The sequence below is a fragment of the Tachyglossus aculeatus genome, chromosome 11, assembly GCF_015852505.1.
Source record: "Tachyglossus aculeatus isolate mTacAcu1 chromosome 11, mTacAcu1.pri, whole genome shotgun sequence".
In the NCBI taxonomy this organism is placed as follows: domain Eukaryota; kingdom Metazoa; phylum Chordata; class Mammalia; order Monotremata; family Tachyglossidae; genus Tachyglossus; species Tachyglossus aculeatus.
The window spans coordinates 49,426,534-49,444,512 of NC_052076.1; the positions used below are offsets into that span (position 1 = coordinate 49,426,534).

The following is a 17,979-nucleotide window of genomic DNA, read 5'->3' on the forward strand; positions in this document are numbered from 1 at the left end:
CTAGAAGGCCTTAAAGAGATGGAAGGAGGATTTTTCCAACCAGTCCTGTTTCTGATGATAGATCATCCCAACTGAACCCAATCCCTGGGTGTTTGATTTTGACATGAGCCCATCAGGACTGGAAGGAGATCTGGGCCACATTTCCAGGGTGTATGCAGTGAGCTACTGAGTGAATGTACATTGTGTGATTTTGATAGACTTCTTGTACATATAAGCAGTCTTCCAGGTATCACAGCACCTGCGTGTCCTTGGCACCTGCCCAAACCCTGCTGGACTTTAGGGGGGCCCTGCGTAACCCATTGACTGTTTTGACTCTGGGTCTTCAGGGCCCTGTTTTGGACTCCACTTGGTTTTGCAGCTGAACCTGATGATAGTGGCATAAATCTCCCTGGTATTGATGTTGTAATAAAGGCACCAAAAACGAATCTGAGCTCATAAACTCATTTCATGCACACCTTGTCTTTTGGTAATGATTTCAGCCATTGCTGAACTAAAATTAGTGAACATAAGTTCACAGCCGCTACTAATCCATTTACTCCTTTTTTCCCTCAGGGTTTAATTAAATAAACACTTAATAATGTCATAAGCACCACAAACCATGCTCCTTTCTGTTCTAACATGCTCGCCACCTTGTAGCACAATCCTCCCGCTTCCACTTCCATTGCCTTGGCCCAAGCTGCTTCTCGTGCTCCAATTCACCATTGCACATTCCTCTTTTAAAGCATAGCTGTAGGTCCAACTCTCCAAGAAACTCTCTCTGATTAATCTCATTCCCCAATTTACTGATCCAGTCCCTGTCCCTTTTTCCCTTCAGTTCGTGCTTGGAATTTCTGTACCATATATTTTCATATACATATTTAGGTGGACTTCCTATTTATCCTTCCTCCCCCGCTTATTCTCAACTTCTCGAGGGCCAGAACTGTAACCTGTATCTCTAGTACAATGCTAAGTAACACAAAAAGAGGCATGAAAAACCTGCCGACTGATTCTACCCTCCTGGATCTAGATGCTGAGCGGTTGTCTTCTGAATTCCAGTGAATTACAGTATAATGAAGGTTTATGTCTCACTGAGCTATTTCAAACTTGCTGAAGGATTGAGGTCAGGCAAGTCACCTAACTTCTCTGTGCCTCAGTTTCTGCTTTTGTTCAAGTGGAATAAACTACCTGTTCTCTCCTTAGGTTGTGAGCCCCATGTGGGATAGGGACTGCATCTGATCTGCTTATATTGTATCTACCCCAGCACTTAGTACCCTCCTTGACACCTAGTCTAGTGCTTAACAAATACCACAATAATAGTAATAATTTTTATTATGTGTCTCTGAAGGAGTTGAGCGCTGATCTGCTTTGACAAGAGTTTTCTAATTGCTACAGTGCTGACCATTTAGATAGTTTCAAGGGCTTTAGACAGACTGCTGGAAATGTTTGCCAACTTGATCCAGCTGTTGGCTGGGGAGTGGAAACATTTCCATGCCGTTATAGTTGCCACGTTTAATATTTCATGCTCGCTTCCTCCGTTTTATTCCTGCCTCCTGAAAGGTTTCCCTCAGATCATCTGCGCATTAAAGCTTACTGGAGATGTCAGAGAGGAGTGGAGCAGGGAGTTAACCTTGCAAAACTTTCATCTTCATTAGAAGGTGTTTTGAATGAAGTCCTCTTGCTGTGTAATTATCTAATAATTCAAAGGGAGCAATAGCTTTTAGTTAGTACCTTAACTCTAGCTTCCCAGTTTACAAACCAACACAGCATGGCCTAGAGAAGCAGGATGGCCCAGTGGATAGAGCGTGGGCCTGGGAATCAGAAGGACCTGGGTTCTAATCCTGACTCCGCCACTTGTCTGCTGTGTGACCTTGGGCAAGTCGCTTAAAGCAGCGTGGCTTGGTGGAAAGAACATGGGCTTAGGAGTCAGAGGTCTTGGGTTCTAATCCCAGCTCTGCCACTTGTCTGCTGTGTGAGTTTACGCAAGTCACTTAACTTCTCTGTGCCTTGGTTACCTCATCTGTAAAATGGCGAATAAGATTGTGAGCCCCAAGTGGGAGAATCCGATTACCTTGTATCTACCCCAGCGCATAGAACAGTGCGTGGCACATAGTAAGCGCTTAACAAATACTGTCATTATTATTATTCTTTGTGCTTCAGTTACCTCATTTGTAAAATGGCTATTAAGACTGCGAGCCCCATTTGGGCAGGAGCTGTGTCCAACCTGATTGACTTGCAGATGGTATCTTTACCTTATGGTATTTGTTTGTTGAAGCGCTTACTACATGCCAGGCACTGTACTAAGCACTGGGGTAGGTACAAGTAAATCAGTAAATTGGTTGGTTTGGGTTGGAAGCAAATTCAGTAATGTAGTCTAATTTTTATGTTCTGGTGAAGGAAAGTGAATATATAAACCCGAAATTGTTTGCTTAAACATATTGGGACACGTGCACACAAAGTAAGTCAATGGTCATAGTAATCTGTAGAAATGGTGATTTACTTCAACCCCTTTCTTTGGTTGTGTTAATGTAGTTTTATTCTTTCCTTTCACCAGTTCACCATACATTGTGTAACAAACTGTCCAAACACTGTCAGTTTCTCCTCCCCCTTGCTCTCCCAAGGAGGAAAAGGAGGATTTGAAGAGCAGGTAGATGAATGTAATCTCAGGATAAGCATGCTTACCAAATGCAGGAAGCTAATATTAACTTGTTTGATTATGAATAGCAAGGGCAACCATTCTGTTATCATCGTAGACAATAGGCTATAAGGGCATGGAAATGTGGTGCCCTGTGGTGATACTTAAAATCTGATTGAAATGTGTAGCTGAGGAGTTTGGATTTATTCTTTTATATTTGCCTTGGTTTTTTGTTGTATTTTAATACAAGAATCCACTGTGTTTATATAGACTATTTTGCTCATGATTCAGTGAATGGAGTCAAAGAAGATTGAAGACAAGGATCTAACATTTTACACAAGGGAATAAAAACGGGAATACTGCAAGTGGCAGAACAACTCTCAGCTGCAAAGTAAATGCCCGTTTTTCAGTTAGTCTGCACCCATGCAGTGTTTCTCTTTCAAACAAAGAAAAAAAAATAGAAATTGGACTAATATATAGGTAGTTTTTAATGTGCTTATAAAAAGCTAAAGCTACTTAAATATTAGCCTTCTAAAAGTAAATATCTGCCTACATAACAGCCTTGTTTTAATTGTTTATCTCTCTCCCTCATGTAAAGTAACCATTATTCACCAAGCATGAAATAAGTGCTAATTTCATTAAATTACTACTTCTCTATTCTGATGAAGATATCAGCTGCAGAAAAAAGGATGGTAAATTTTTGGTACTTTTTAGTCCTCATATGTCTCTTTTCACTTCATATTTTGGATCGAACCCTGTTGGGAAATTAGGGGAGGTGCATCAAACAACACATGTAGGGAAGGTCCTTCAAACAATACATGTCTGTCCGGATAGTACACGGTGTGATGTCTGAGGAAAGAGTTTTACCCATGTTTGCCGCTTTAGTGAATATTCTGTGGTCCTGGGAGTCAGAGCACCTGGATTCTTATCCCAGCTCTGCCAGTTAATTTCTCTGTACCTCGGTTTCCTCATCTGTAAATTGGGGGTTCAGGCCCCACTATTTAGATTGTGAGCCCCATGTGGGACAGGGACTGTGTCTGACCTGATTAACTTGTATCATCCCCAGCCCATGGAACATTAAGCCTGTTTACCTACTGATGCCTCTTTATTTGTTTTGATGCATATCTCCCCGCCTTCTAGACTGTGAGCCTGTTGTGGGCAGGGATTGTCTCTATTTGTTGTGGAATTGTACTTTCCAAGCACGTGGTACAGTGCTCTGCCCACAGTAAGTGCTCCATAAATACGATTCATTCTTTCATTCAATAGTATTTGAGTGCTTACTATGTGCAGAGCACTGTACTAAGTGCTTGGGAAGTACAATTGAATGACTTTATTGAGCATTTACTGTGTGCAGAGCACTGTACTAAGCACTTGGGAAGTACAGATCGGCAACATATAATAATAATAATAGCATGAGGTTCTTTAGGAACCTAATCCTTGCATTCTAGGGGAAGTAACTACATATGGAAGGCTGGATCAGTGGAGGAACTTTTATGGATATTTTCACTACTTGTTTAGGCGGTAACACGTTGGACAGGATCTTTATAGAATTTGGGATGAGCTTCATCTCAGCCAGGGGTTGGATTCTCTCCAACCTCTCAACTGGCCAGGGGCTAGTGTGACAGGAAACTTGAGGCTCTCCTCCCCCCATTTCCTCCTCTCAGCATACCAAGTTAAGGGTTTTTTTAAAAAAAAAAAATACATCATTAGGTTGACAAATATATTATTTCCTAATTTTCTGATTGATAACAAGGACAGAGAGAATTTCAACATCTCAATTTTGTTAGAGACTAGACTGTCCTTCAAAGTAAAATAATAAAACAAAACAAAACAAAAAAAACAGTTGGGTTCCTGTAGCATCACTACTCTGAAGCCTCACAAGGTGCATTAAAATATAAGTTCCCAGGAAAGAATGTCTGCTTCTTGTTGGAAATGGTTGAACAACCATTAATTCTTTAATTAATGGAAAAGACAAGCTCAGTTTCTCAGGAAACTAGCAAACGTTGTTGAGGAAAGTTTTGTTTTTTTTTTTAATTCATGTTGGTAGTCATCACAGTTTAAACTTTCATTTTTCAAAATGCCATAGAGCCTAGTAATCGTACTCTTATTATTGTTCTGAAACGATCAAAATGCATGGGCATTAGGATCCTGAAAATAGAAATCAGCCGATTACCATATCATCTGAATCATATGAATCATGGAACAGATGGGTGTTTCTGCTAGGAGTGGTTAAATGGGTGAGGTGCCATGAACTCTGACTAGTGACTAGGGATCTAAGGGAAATCAGTCAAGAGCCAGAAGTTGGGGCCTGGAGGTTGTAGAATTTCAGCTGAAAGTTGCTGAAATGGAGAGAATCCACAGGCAAGAGAATTCATAGCTAATGCATCTCCAAGGAAGAAGCTTTGGCTCATGGATTGTAATAAACCATGATACTCTGATTTTTCCCATTCCCATCTACCAATCTCAGAACATTTAGCTAGCATGATTTAATGTCAAATGAAATAGTTATCATTTTGCCCAGGAGGAAACATTCACTGACAATAGGTCATTTCTCAAGTCATTTATGTCAGGGTGTCAGTGTCAGAATTAGAAAAGATCAGGTCCAGTCAGTCGGTCAGTCGTATTTGTTGAGCACCTACTGTGTGCAGAGCACTGTACTAAGCACTTGGGAGAGTACAATATAGCAGACACTTTCTCTGCCCAGTGAGCTTACAATCTAGGTTGCCTACAACCAAATTTGTTCTTGAATAACCTCCTGTTCTTTCTGTTAAATTATTCAAATTGCCTCAAAAAATCCTTCCAGTTGTAGCTCTTCCCTTTCATATTGAAAATGGTGACGTCATAAGCACGTACTACAATGCTCTGCAGAGAGTAAGCACTCTTTTACTGTTGATTGATTGCTTTGACCCCAAATAAAGCCATTCATATTGTAACTCACTCTTGCAGAGATTTTTACATCTGTATTCTAAAAAAGTTTTCCATCTTGCCTCCACCTACTACAACTTCCCTCTTTGCCATCCTTATTCCTCTTGTAGCCCCATTTACTACCCTTTAATTGATTACATCTTCCTTCCCCTTTCGCCCCTCACAGCTCCAAGATCTCTTTACTTGGGAGCTCTGCAGAGCTCTGGCACTCACACTGTCTGCCAACCATGACCATTTATTTATCTTTTCTCCCTCCACAGAAGTGTCCATGACTCTCATTAAGGTTTATTTCCAGACTTCTCCTGCTGTTTTCTGAGCCAAGCCGTAATATCCTGGCCAGAAATAAGTTGGGCTTTGGAGAGGATGCTGACATATAGTCATTTTGGCTCTGTCAACAATAGTAGCTGATGACCAAGAAGGGTAATGCAATATTCATACCCTACATTTTGAAAATCTTTACTGGCCCCTCTCGCAGTTGTCATAGGGGACTTGCCAAAGGCAATCTGTCAAGTCAGGGTTATCTTTGTTAATAATAATAATAATGATGGCATTTATTAAGCGCTTACTATGTGCAAAGCACTGTTCTAAGTGCTGGGGAGGTTACAAGGTGATCAGGTTGTCCCACAGTCTTCATCCTCATTTTACAGATGAGGTAACTGAGGCACAGAGAAGTGAAATGACTTGCCCAAAGTCACACAGTGTTTACCTTGTGCAGAGCACTTTATTAAGTGCTTGGGAGAGTTCAGTACCAAAGGAGTAGGAAAGGAGTACCAAAGGAGGAGAGCCCTACCCACAAAGAGCTTATATTAACATAAAGTACCAGTGGATATGGATAAGGGCTGGAAAGCTCTGGGAAGGGAGAATATCAACCGTTTTTGTTTTGTGTTGTTTCATTTTTAAATTGGTATTAGTTAAGAGCTTACTATGTGCCAGGAACTGTACTAAGTGCTGGGGTAGATACAAGCTAATCAGGTTAGACCCAATCCATGTCCCATGTGGGGCTTAGACTCAAGAGATGTTGAGAAGATAAAACTGACAGGATTTGGTGACAGACTGGGTTGAATGAGAGAGATGAATTGAGGATAATGTCAAGGTTACAGACTTGTGAGACAGGGAGAATGGCGGTGTTTCCTAGGGTAATGGGAAAGTCTGGGGGAATGACAGAATTTAGTTACCTGTAACTATGTATAACTACTATGCGTGAAGATTGGCCTCAGAATTTTCCACATCATTAATTAGGTTTTTTTTCCTCAAGTTTTTTTTTTAATGGTATTTGTTAAGCACTTACCAGGCACTGTGCCAGGCACTGTACAAATCACTAGGGTAGATACAAGGTAATCAGGTTGGAGGCAGTTTTTCCTTTGACAGATTATAGTCCTGTAAAATGTAACTTTATCACTATTATGAAATGAATATCTGAGTTTTTTTTTTAATTTGAAAAAATGAAATTAGAGCACAGGCTTCTTGAGGGCAAAGATCCCATCTTTTGCTGCTTTTATTTTCCAAGCACCAAGTACAGTGCTCCACTTACAGTAATTTCTGTTGATGATGATGAAAGGTAAAAGCAACTGGGGTTATCAGCATTCAGCCCTTTGGCAGTAGTATTCACTATACTGATTTCATATTCTTTGACATTGATTGAGTGCAGGTGGGATGGGCAGTAGAGAGGACTTGTTAATGTTTAAAAGAAAGGAGATCTTTACTTGTGATCCCTGAAAGGAAGTCAGCTCTTAATTGACAGGTTTTCATAGCACCACATTTAGCATCTCTAGTGTGGGAGGTCTGTGGTTATTTCTTAACCTCTTTTACCTTGGAATGTGAACCAAATAGTGCTTGATGTGAAATATGGGAAAAAAATGTGAATTAAGAATTTCCCTGCAGTGCATCTTCCAGGAAAACAAATTATATTTGTTTAAGGAAGAGAAAAGCTGAGGTAAAGATAAAGAGCCCTCTTGTGCAGATGGTGCTGAGTGGGTACTAAATGATTAGTTTCCCATGCTAGGACTATTTGGTTAGTTCCATTTCTGTTATTTATGCTCTTGATTCTTAGGGTTTACTTCAGCTGGACTCCTCAGTTATGTGCTCTTAGAGAATGGAAAGAGGAATGAGTGTGGACAGACATTTATCTTCCCTCCCATTCCTAAACTTAATGAAACATCTGCACACCTGCCATCTTGGTCAGAAAATCTCTAAAGACAACAGAAACTTGGCAACTGCAAGAAGTATTTCTTTTGACTTAAAAAAATGTGTTTAAAAGATATGGAAACTTGGAAAGCCTTCTCATACTCCAGTGACGACTCCAACTTTCAGTGTTCAGGATGGTGTGGCTGCCGGCCCCTTGAACTCAACTATTGTGCTATGGTAGTCGTGTTTTTCCTCCTATAGTTATATGTCTTGGTTTATTATTAATCTAAAATAAACCATTCAGTTCATCAGACTATTTCAGAACACATCCCACAGACTGCCAAATTTGCAGATCTATGTTTGGTGTACCGTTGAACAGTTGAAGTTTTGTGGCTTTGTGAGTTTTTTGGTTTGTTTGTTTTTTAATGGAGAGAAAAATCCCCTTTGGCCAGTGTTACTCCTACAATTGATTATCTGGTAGCATATAAATGGTTTAAGTGAAAGGAAATAAGGTATTCCCCTAGCTTTATGCAAAATAATCTAATTTTAACAATGAGTTTCTTCATTTTTTCCCAGTATGTTGGTAAATCACTTTTCAGATACATTTAAGTACAGTCTTAAAAATTTTTTTGGTGATAACAGATTTCATGCAGAATGACTAATTTTGAAATTTGGGGTGTTTATAAATAGGAGAATAGCAATGTCAGCTTCTTAAATTAAAGCACACATGCAATTCTTCTATAAAGTCTGTGGTTTTGTAAGCTGCCAACATCCTTCGGCATGAAAATTGTTGCCAATTTTCAGGAAAACCCATCCTTTTTAATAGAGTGGGTTTAAAATTATGACTACAGATATTTTTACTGAAATGGTGTTCATCAATATTGAATAAATACATTTCCCCGTTGTGAAGTAGTCGTAAAATAATCGGTAGTGACGTGAACCATGACATTTTGGGGCCCCTGGCTTCAAATGTTTATAGTAATTTAATCCACGAGATAGAGGGAAACTGGGAGGGGTGCATGGACAGGGAATTGGCTAAGTTACGTTATCTATCACTCGGCCTATGAGCTGATAAACTGATTTTTGGAGAAGATGGAGCAAATTTCATAGGTCAGTGCTCTTTATTGAGCCTATCCAGGTCCTTACAGAAAACTATTAAATGGGAAGGTAATAGATAAGAGCGACCATATTTTCTGGAGCTCAGTGTGATACAGGGATGGCCAATGGTTTAAGCATTGAAAGGAGTTGAGGCAAGCAAGGAAATAGAGGAAGACAAAAAGAAACACAGGTACAGAGACAGGGGCAATAACCATCGTCCCTCTTCCCCTTTTCTCCCTCTCTCTTCTTTCCTCCCTCTCCTGTGTGTCCATGCTCAACTATGCCCACAAACTGTTGGGTAGGGACCATCTCTATATGTTGCCAACTTGTACTTCCCAAGCGCTTAGTACAGTGTTCTGCACACAGTAAGCGCTCAATAAATACGATTGAATGAGTGAATTAATAAACACACGTCAATCAATGAAGAGGCTCTATATTGTGCCTGTTGGATGCAGAATACTATATTAAGCACTTGGAACAATCCAATAGAATTACTAGACATGATTGGTGCAATCAAGGAATTTGCAGCTTAGCAGTGAAGACAGACACTAAATAAATTTTAGGTGGGAGGAAGCAATAGAGTATAAAGATATAAGGCTTTAGGTGATGCTGAAGTGGAGCTGTGGGAAGATATGATTAAGCCTCCTGGAGATTTGATTTGAGAAGGGTTTTGAATATTGCCTTACAGAAACTTACTGTCCTTGGAATGGGACAGATTGAAGCAGGTAAGATTTTAAGACCAGAGATTCAGCAACTAATGTAGTTCTCTTTTGTTGCCACTCTCACAGCTTGCTCCCTTAGCCTAATGGAAAGATCACGGGCCTGAGAGAGGACCTGGGGTTTAATCCCAGCTCTGTCAATTGCTCGCTGTGTGACCTTGGGCAAGTCACTTAACTTCTCTGTGCCTCAGTTACCTCAGCTGTAAAATGGGGATTAAGACTGTGAACCCCACGTGGGACAACCTGATTTCCTTGTATCTTTCCCAGCGCTTAGAACAGTGCTTGGTACATAGTAAGCGCTTAACAAATACTATTATTATTATTATTACCCATTCCCCCTCCTACTTAGACTTTGAGCCCATGTGGGACAAGGTCCATGTCCAACCTGTTTAACTTATATTTACTCCAGTGCTCAGAACACATAGTAGCTGCTTAACAAAGCAGTGTGGCCTAGTGAGTAGAGCACAGGCCTGGGAATCAGAAGGACCTGAGTTCTAAACCCAGCTCCGCCACTTGTCTGCTGTGTGACCTTGGGCAAGTCACTTCACTTCTTTGGGCCTCTGTTACCTCATCCGTAATATGGGGATAAAGACTGAAATTCCGATGTGGGACATGGACTGTATCCAATCTGATTAGCTTGTATCTACCCCAGCGCTTAGTATAATGGCCGGCTCATAGTAAGTGCTTAGGCAAATACTCTGAAAAATAGTGATAATAGTAATAATAATGGTGATTATACCACAGCCACCCTACCTGTAACCTTCAAAAGTTAGCAGAGACAGAAACAGGGAGCAACAATGATAGCAGCATTTCATTCATTCATTCAGTCGTATTTATTGAGCACTTACTATGTGCAAAGCACTGTGCTTTGCACTTGGGAGAGTATAATATACCAACAAACAGACACATCCTGGCATGGGCTGGAGGTGTGCATGGGGATCCAAGTTTTGGTGAAGACTAAATGTAATATGAGCCAACTGGTCACGTTAATAATAGACTGCCGTCTATCTAACTCTAATAATATTCCCTTGCCATAACAACAGCAATTAAATTAGTGTGTTGGGGTGACAGTAAATCTCAACCAGTTGCTCAACGATTGAAAAACTAGCCTCCACTTGTTCATCTGTGGTAGAGGAAGGAAACCAAAAAGGGCAGAGGCAGAAGAAGAGCTTCTTGAAACTCGGTAGTCTGTTGCGAGACCCCAGTTTTTCTTCCTTCCATCCTCACCGTCTCCTCTGCAATCCTTCCCAATCCTGCATGTGTCCCCTGACTCTCCATTGTCATTCCCATGCACCCCATTGCAACTCCATTTCAGCCTGCCATTTGGAGTATGGACAGGAGAAAGCAAAATGGAGCAGAACACTTCTGATCTCTCCCTCACCTCTGTGGCCTCCGAAGCTCCTTACTACTGTTCTCCTACCTACATCCGGCTCTTTCCTTATTTCCATGGCATTTTAAGCATTCATATTTTTGGCCAAAGAGTGTCATGATCCAAGAAGCATGACATATTGATTCTCTAAAGGCCATGCTATATGCTATGGCTAGAGATTTGGCAATAAAATAGCTGAAAGGTAGCCCTACTTGGTTAGTTAGAATAAATAATAATAATAATGATGGAATTTATGAAGCGCTGTTCAATAAAGTCTAATTATAGGTAGGCTCTGCCCCTGCCCTGGAGTGCAAGTAGGGAAGCCCCTTAGTCTTTCGTATAGTTTATTTTTTTTCCAGATGCCCAGGGAATAACATGTTCAACTAAATTCTGGAGTCCTGGTGTCTAGATTTTTGTTCCTTTTAATTAATTTCCTGATAGAATTGGAATGTGATCTAAGCAGATACACCGTTTGTAATTAGTACACTAGTAGAGGTACGTACACTGGCTTCTGCAGTAACCCATGTCTTCACTACATGTTTTGGCTAGAGGGTTATTAGGGAATTAAGGCACTTTCATCCATCAACATGAGCCTGCTTGAATACAACACTCCACAGGCTTGAGAAGGCACAGTTTGTACGCATGCGCATGACGTTGAAAGTTATGGGTACCATAGCAGAGCTTTCTTTTACTTGTAGCTTTTGCAAGAATACAACCTCCATGTAATAGGAGAATTGGTCATACCTTTTATCACCAAAGCTTATTTCTTTTTCCAATCCATATTTGTCCATTGTTGCTGGAATTTCTAGTTGTACTTTACTACTAGTTCTGATATATCTCAGAGGTTTCAAGAGAAACATTAGTCCTCAGTAGCCAGGTCATTGAAAATTTGTTTTATCCTACTGAAGAACATTTTCCCAGTCTTTCAACTGCCTTAATGAGACTGCAAATTGAAATTAGATGAAAAACGAGGGTAAAAGTCTACAAACCCAACCTGTAACCATTTTTTAATGCTTTACAACATTAAAATCCTACCCTAGGAGTCACATTTGTGACACATTTGGTAATTGTAGAGGAGTTCCCTTTCCACAAATGCAGTGAAAAATTGTAGATCAGTCAAATATAAAGGAACTAAACACATCCCCATGTGATGGGCTTGTAATTTATAAATAGAAAGAAGGTAGTGGCTTTTTGAGGTACTGTTGCAGAAAGTTTTGTGGTTGCACCAAATGATCAAACTACATAGCTCAGCTAGCAATGAGACTAAGGCAAAGTCTTGCTCATTGTCTTGTTCTGTGGTGGACAGAGTTCAAATGAATAATGAGGCAATTAATGGTAGTAGAAGTTTATAAGCATGTCTTAAGATGTCGATGGCGAGGTGAGCATGCAAGACAATTGTGGGGTTTGAAAGAAAGTAAAATAAATGTGATTAATAATGTTATAACCCTCTCATTTTTGCCATACTTTGGATGTGGGTGTTTATAGATTGAATTCCCTCAAGGCTGTAAGCTTGTTGTGGGCAGGAAATGTGTCTATCAACTCTGTTGTTGTTGTACTCTCCCAAGTGCTTAGTACAGTCCTCTGCACTCAGTAAGCACTCAAATACGGTTGATTGATTGATAGACATAAATATGTGCACATATACTAGCACAAATACCAAATCTTTGCCTAAGTTAGGCTGGACGATTCCTCCTCGTCTCTGTCACTGTCCCATTAAAGCTTGAAGGTGATGACTTCAAAAGGAAATATTTCACACACTGTGACTAACACATGGAATTTGTTACCACAGGAAGTTATGCAGGGAAAAAATAGCAGTAGGTCTTAGGTTTGGATAAATTCATGGACAAGCAGCCCACCTATTTTTATTCAAGGTCTCTAATGATCTTTATCTACTTTAATAATGGTTTTAGAATTATTATCTATTTGAAAATAACAACCTAGTTCTGTCTTTTGTAGCTTCTCCTTTTTGGTCCAGTTATTTAATTTTGAAAGATCTGCAACTGGAAGTCACACCCCCGATAGTTACTCTCGGAAGGGTCATGGTTAACTAGTGATGACATCAGTTGGATCTGGGACAGTTCCAGGGGGGAATTTTGCAAGAGAGAAGGAAGAAAGGGTTAAAGCCAGCAAGCAGACAGATTTATCTCTTGGCCGAGTGGCCTCTGTCTCTGTTGTGCATAAGCTGAAACTGAAAGACGTGCAGTGACTTTGCTCGTCCCCAGAACTGTGCTTGAAGAACCTCCACTGGACCAAAAAATAAATGCATGTTGTTAATTTTGAGGGTAACTCAGATTTGCAGCAGATTAGGGTTAGTCTGTGGTGAGAGTGGATTTTATTTTTCAAGTCTCTTCTGCCTAATTTCTCTTGTTTTATTTTCTCTCTCCTGGCTGTGTGACCAAATATGGTACCTTAAGTGTTTCTGTTTTTTTCCGTAGGATAAATGTTTGAATGTCTCTTTTACATAAAAATGGGTGTTCTGTGCTGTATATGGGAACTCTCAAACTCTGGGGAAATATATGCTACTGCAGGAACTCTCAAACTCTGGGGAAATATATGCTACTACACTGAGGAGGGAGCTGAGGCATTTGACTCTCTTTTCCAAACTGCTCACGAACTCAAAGAGGTGCAGATCAGTAGCCAACCCCCCAAAATCATCTGTGCATTTTGGGGGTTCAAATCCATTAAGTTGCTGGTTGGTGGCAGCTGATTGAAGAACTTTAAGGTAAGCTATTGGAACTATTTCAGAGTGGATAGTAAAGGAAGAGCAACCTAAGGGTCCATGTTTTATCTAAGATGAGTCTGATGAAAGAAGCTTTCCTTTGTATTTGTTCCCCGTGCAGAAAATATGTTCCAGGGAGCCTAGGGGATCCAAGCCTTTGGTTTTGCCCTAATCGAACCCTTCAGGCCTGGATGTAACAATCATATTGAAAAGCAGTGTGGTGTAGTGGATAGAGCACGGGCCTGGGATTCAGATGTTCAGGGGTTCTAATCCCGGCTCTGCCACTCGTCTGCTGTATAGGCAAGTCATTTAACTTCTCTGTGCCTCAATTCCCTCATCTGTAAAATGGGGATTAAGACTGTGAGCCCCATGTGGGACAGGGACTGTGTCCAACCCGATTACCTTGTATCCACCCCAGCGCTTAGAACAGTGCCTGGCACATAGTAAGTGCTTAATAAATACTATAATTATTATTATTATTACTACATGAAAATTTAAACTAAAAAACATAAGCCAGGGCGGAATCTTCAAACCATATACCCCCGACCCATTAATTCCTATTGAATGAGTGGTTACTATAACATGATTTTTCCATAACATGAGATTTCTCAGGAACACAACCCCAGCATTATAGATCTCTCTCCAGCAATACACTACCTTATCAATTATTCAATGTTAACTTGTATTTTCCTTTAATGGAAAAGGGGGTGAAGAGAGGGCTCACTGTTAATGGAATCACATCTCCTTCGGGAGGCCTTCCTGAGTTAACTTCTCATCTCCCCTGTTTACACTGCCCCCCTACTGCCGGGGTCAGCACTTTGACACCCCTTATGTACTCACAACTTCCCATAGTCAGTGGATCAAAGGTATTTGTTGAGTGTTTACTGTGTGCAGAACACTGTACTAAACGCTTGGGAGAGTACAATACAACCCAGTTAGATACCCTGCCCACCAGGAGCCTACATTCTAAAGGGAGGAGCATACAGTCTATAGCACTTTTGGACATAGCCTACATACCCACTTAATAATAATGATGGTATTTGTTAAGTGCTTACTATGTGCAAAGCACTGTTCTAAGCGCTGGGGGGAAACAAGGTGATCAGGTTGTCCCACATGGGGCTCACAATCTTAATCCCCATTTTACAGATGAGGTAACTAAGGCACAGAGAAGTTTAGGTGACTTGCCTAAAGTCACACAGCTGATAAGTGGCAGAGCCGGGATTAGAACCCATGACCTCTGACTCCCAAGCCTGGGCTCTTTCCACTGAACCACGCTGCTTCTCTAAGTATTTACTTATTTACTGAAGTAAATACACACTCATTTACACATCCCTTTTCCCTTCTTTCACCAATCTGTAATTTTTTTTTGGTGACTGTCACCCCTATTTGATCAAAATCTCCTTGAGGGCAGGGCATCCCCCCATGTGGGGTACAGATCTGGGCATACAGCAAGTAGTCAGGAAATCCTGTTGAATTGCTGACTGCTGGGAGCCAGATTTTTTCTCCTGGGCTGGCCCTGGCGGAATCAAAGAGGCCAGGGACCTGAACCCTTCGAGAAGCAGTGTGGCCTAATGGAAAGAGCACAGACTCAGGAATCAGAAGGACCTGGGTTCTAATCCCGACTCCCCCACTTGCCTGCTGTGTGACCTTGGGCAAGTCCTTTAACTTCTCTGTTCCTCAATTACCTCATCTGCAAAGCGGAGATTAAGACTGTGAGCTCCATGTAGGACATGGACCGTGCCCAATTTGATTCTCTTGTACCTCCCCTAGTGCTTAGTACAGTGCCTGGCACATAGTAAGCTTTTAACAAATGCCATTTAAAAAATGAATAAATAATCCTTGATTACTGAACCGTAACTCTTTATAGTGGTGATTCCAGGAAGTCATAGGTGTCTCCAAAGTGAGGCTTTGGATTCTGGATTTTGCTTAAACTTCACAGCGTTCCAGAGGTGGAGGGGAGGAAAATCTCCTCCGTCATATTCCCTATTCTCTAGTTTATTCTGGATCACCCTTTAGCTGACTGTCTTGGTGACCACGCCTTCTCCCAATTCAGTTGGGACTGTAGGGTCAGGCGAGAGTTGAGTTGACATTCTCCATCAGTTGCCAAGGAACTTCTCCTCTAGCAACTAGATGCTTCAATTTTGGACCCAAAGCTAACTGGGGAACTAATGAAGTCATTGTATTCTTATGCCTTCAAATTTGTTTCATTCATTCATTCAATTGTGTTTTGAGCACTTACTGTGTGCAGAGCACTGGACTAAGCGCTTGGAAAGTACAAATCGGCAACATACAGAGATGGTCCTTACCCAACAACAGGCTCACAGTCTAGAAGGGGGAGACAGACAACAAAACAAAACAGGTAGACAGGTGTCAATACCATCGGAATAAATAGAATTATAGCTATATAGACATCATTAATAAAATAAATAGGGTAATAAATCTGTGCAAATATACACAAGCGCTGTTGGGAGGCGAAGGGAGTAGGGCAGAGGGAGGGAGGGGGGCGATGTGGAGGGGAGGAGGAAAAGAGGAAAAGGGAGGTCAGTCTGGGAGTTTCCTACAGAGGCCGCTGACGTTTTTTGTTTTGTTTTGTTTTCATTTTAATTATTTTTTAGTACCAGTTTTATATTATCATTGTAGGAGTAAATTCAAAAGTGTTGTACTGAATGGATTTACCCCTGAGAGAAACAAGATATTTTAACCTAATGGCATTTAGTGGTTGCTACAAAAGGAGTCATTAGAAATGTCTATTTCCCCTCCTCCATTTCCCGCAAGCTGTTTACTGTGCTGAAAAAAAAAAATTTTGAAAAAAATTGTGTAAATGCCATTGGCAGTAACTGGAAACTCTAGGATGTTACTGCCAAAGTCCGCGTGATCTAATCCTCTCTTGAAAGCACAAGGCTTAGGCATGTATTGAAATTCCTGAGTCAGCAGCTCAAGGGACCTAGCTGGCTTTACTCTGAACTGAACATTTTGCATGGTTATTACATTCTGGTTTATTTTCCCCAGATGAAAGATTCTCTTTAGGGACAGGGTGTAGTTAACATTTGGCATACTCTCTCCTCTCAGTTAGGTGTGATTTATCTAGACACACACTACCAATATCTCCATAATTTGATGGCATCAGCATTTACAGTTTTCCTGGATAATTTAACTTTTAGCAGATCTTGTTTTTGAATTTGTTAAATTGGACAATAGCAACCCCTTATGATAATCACTTCACATTTTTAAGATTTTCCTTAATGCACTAATTTAAAGTACTGGGCTTTCAACAGCCTACTGAAAGTGTAACCTGGTATTTTGCAAATTGTGGGCACAGGTTAAAAGAGGGATGGAGGGTATTAGGTATTGAGAAGCAGCTTGGCCTAGTGGAAAGAGCTTGGGCTTGGGAGTCAGAAAACCTGGGTTCCAGTCTCTGCTGTATCAGTAGTCTGCTGTGTAAGCCTGGGCAAGTCACTTCACTTCTCTGTGCCTCAGTTACCTCATCTGTAAAATGGGGATTAAGACTGTGAGCCCCATATGGGACAGGGACTTTGTTCAACTTGATTAACTTGTATTTGCCCCATCACTTAGTACTTTGGCTGACACGCAGTAAGCACTTAACATGTACCGTTAAAAAAAAATGGGTGGCAAAAATTTAGTTTTCACAAATCCTCCTATACAGTATGGTATAGATGACAGAGTTTGGAATAGAAAATGATGCTGCATATATGGAGCTTAGCAGAAGGATGAGCTATGACACATGATTGACTCAACTGAGGCCAACTGTTTTTTACAGTTTTAATTCAATTGGAAACAAATTTCCTGCAACCTGCCTAGTTCTTGAAGTCTAGTACTATCACAAAACTTCACTGGGAACATCTCTCGCCTCCTCCCCCTCCCCAACCCCCCCACCTTACCTCCTTCCCCTCCCCACAGCACCTGTATATATGTATATATGTTTGTATGTATTTATTACTCTATTTTATTAGTACATATTTATTCTATTTATTTTATTTTAATATGTTTTGTTGTCTGTCTCCCCCTTCTAGACTGTGAGCCCACTGTTGGGTAGGGACCGTCTCTATATGTTGCCAACTTGTACTTCCCAAGTGCTTAGTACAGTGAGAGCATAGTAAGCGCTCAATAAATACGATTGAATGAATAAATGAATCTCTTCTTCTAGGAGTACATTTTTTTTTGCCATTCATTATTCCTTATGCTTCCAGGTAGACTAAACAAGAAGGCCGGCTCTTAAATCATGAAATAAGTGCACCTAGCAAAACTCTCAAAAGGAGGCTTAATTATACTTTCTCCCAAGGAGGAAAATGTGTATACATGACATGCAATTTTGATCTATCTATATGGTGACTAGTATTTCACCCAGCTCATTGATTTATCCTTTCTGTTAGCTATTTGATCCTTAAAGTAGAAT

At 40.7% G+C, this 17,979-nt stretch overlaps 1 protein-coding gene across 1 annotated transcript in view; it reads left to right on the forward strand.

The window, feature by feature from the left end:
• SNTB2 (syntrophin beta 2) overlaps window positions 1-17,979 on the forward strand; it is a 64,953-nt gene that overhangs the window by 18,475 nt on the left and 28,499 nt on the right. The window lies entirely within an intron of this gene.